This window comes from Anopheles arabiensis, chromosome X (genome assembly GCF_016920715.1).
Source record: "Anopheles arabiensis isolate DONGOLA chromosome X, AaraD3, whole genome shotgun sequence".
Lineage (NCBI taxonomy): Eukaryota > Metazoa > Arthropoda > Insecta > Diptera > Culicidae > Anopheles > Anopheles arabiensis.
Genome location: NC_053519.1, coordinates 25,840,766 through 25,843,265, shown reverse-complemented (window position 1 = coordinate 25,843,265; position 2,500 = coordinate 25,840,766). Strand labels below are relative to the sequence as shown.

General features: G+C 56.1%; 1 pseudogene; it reads left to right on the top strand.

The window, feature by feature from the left end:
* Positions 1-2,500, top strand: part of LOC120906894 — an 8,838-nt pseudogene that overhangs the window by 4,375 nt on the left and 1,963 nt on the right.

Sequence of the window (2,500 nt, the reverse complement as noted above, 5' to 3'; positions counted from 1 at the left end):
CTCTGCAGCGTAAAAACACTCCGCCTTATTTGCAGGCGTTGCTGCGGAACTATTTCATTGGCCGAACGCTCCACTACGATACGGATGAAGGAATAGTGTCGAGGACTGTATCTGCTGGCGTTCCTCAGGGTTCGGTTCTAGGACCAACACTTTGGAACGTCATGTACGACGACCTACTCCGCTTGCCGCTCGAAGGACTACGAGCGGACATCATCGGGTTCGCTGACGACGTGGCCTTCACATTTTTGGGAAGGACCACGGAACAGGTCAGCGCATTAGCAACGGCTAACCTGGAGAGGATCGAGCGGTGGCTGCAAGGAGTCGGTTTGGAACTTGCCCACCAAAAGACCGGGTTCATGATCTTTTGTACCCATCATGTCCCGCAGCTCGCAGAGCTTCAAGCGGGCGGTCACTCGATCCAATCCACGGAAACGCTGAAGTACCTGGGAGTGGACCTCTGCCGCAAACAGCACCACAGCCGGCATCTGGAGAGGGTGGTCAATAAGGCTTCACGGATTACGAATGCCTTGACCTGCCTGATGCCGAATAAGCGTGGTCCTAAGAGCCGCAGTAGGAGACAGCTCGTAAACGTCGGCAACAGTATCATCCGATACGGAGTTGCCACCTGGGGGCGATGGGTGCTCGACAAGGAGACCCATCGCAAATCGGTCCAAAGGGCGCATCGACCGGGGGCTCTCCGAGTCGCCAGCGCCTTCCAGACCGTTTCTTATGATGCCGCTTGCGTTGTTGCCAACACCACCCCGTTAGTCCTCCTCATGCAGGAGGATATCCGCTGCCACGACGAAAAGGTAGCGAGTGGTGGAGTTCAATCGGACATACGAAAGCGGCAACGGGAGGAGACGATGAGGCGCTGGCAGGACCAGTGGACAACGGGTGCAGGGCAACCAGGAGCACCAGGACTGAAGACGAGGAGGCTGATTCCAGACATTAATCTCTGGGTCAGCCGCAAGCATGGGGAAGTTGACTTTTCCTCACCCAGCTCCTCACGGGGCACGGGTTCTTGCGCTCCTATTTCGTCGAGAAAGGCATCCTGGAGGGCTCGCCCAACTGCCCTGAATGTGGTGACGCCGTGGAAGACGTTGAACACGTGCTGTTCCACTGTCCACGGTTCGATCGGATCCGGAATGAGATGCAGCAGCGGTGCCATTCCCGAGTAACAATGGATAACATCGTCTCGGAAATGTGCACCCGCAGCGAAACGTGGGAGGCCGTCCGCGCCGCCGCCAGGACAATCTTCTCCACTCTCCAAGCGAGATGGGATGTTGAGCGTCCACCAACGGCAAGGCGACGCAGGCGGGCCAGACGGCGGGCGAGGGACGCAAATGGTGGTCCCTCAGGCCATGCGGCACGGCAACAACCCGCACCGCAAGGGCCACCGTAAGCTGGAAAGTTATTAATCTTTTATTTATTTTCGTTTCTTTCCAGCTTTCTTTTTCTCTTCTCTCATCTATTTTCAGCTTTCTTCTATCTCTTTCTCCTTTTTCTTGTTTCCTCTATCCAAATCTCGTTTCAGGAGAACTGCCTTACGTGCTTGGAGTGGTGACTAACGATGCCGACCCCCCATTGCCCACCCGAAGCGTGGGCGATAGGACAAAGGGACCGCGTCGCACCACGGAAAGCAGCGTAATAAGCAGAATCATCAGACCAGATCGCCGCAGAAGATGCGTCGTGACCCAGGGTGCAATCGCACACACGACTCCGCATGAAGTAATACGCACCACAAGCGTACCGGCCGAGTTGGGTGAGTCGGAGAGGGGGATGGAATATGCTCACTCTTCGTTAACAAAAAAAAAAAAAAAAAAAAAAAAAAAAAAAAAAAAAAAAAAAAAGGTAGCCAAATGCCTCGTCATCTAATTAGTGACGCGCATGAATGGATTAACGAGATTCCCTCTGTCCCTATCTACTATCTAGCGAAACCACAGCCAAGGGAACGGGCTTGGATGCACTAGCGGGGAAAGAAAGACCCTGTTGAGCTTGACTCTAGTCTGGCATTGTAAGGCGATATAGGAGGTGCAGCATAGGTGGGAGGGCTTCCTCGTGGAGCTCGCCTCTGAGATACCACCACTCTTACTGTTGCCTTACTTACATGATTGGGTGGAACAAGCGCGGGCCCCAGGTCCGGATCGTGCGCGCACCTCCTCCGGGGGGCTGTGGCGGCGGTTCGCCTGCGCGCGCCCAATGCGCCGTGTTTCTCGCTCAGCGTCCAGTGTGTCGCTGGGTGGTGCCGCCGGGGAGACTGCATCGTAGCATCGTCGTGTGTAGCGTGTTACCCGCTTGTCCGACCGTGAGCCGTGGCCCGCAAGGGTACAAGCTTGCGTACGTCGGTGCATTCGTGGTGCACTGCTTCTGCGCGGTCGATCGTTTATGATGTCACGTTTGCCCCCGGTTCCGCGCGCCGCCCGGCTCGAAGACTCCTGGACAGGTCCTTTCGGTCCACGTCATGGACAGTGCCAGGTGCGGAGTTTGACTGGGGCGGTAC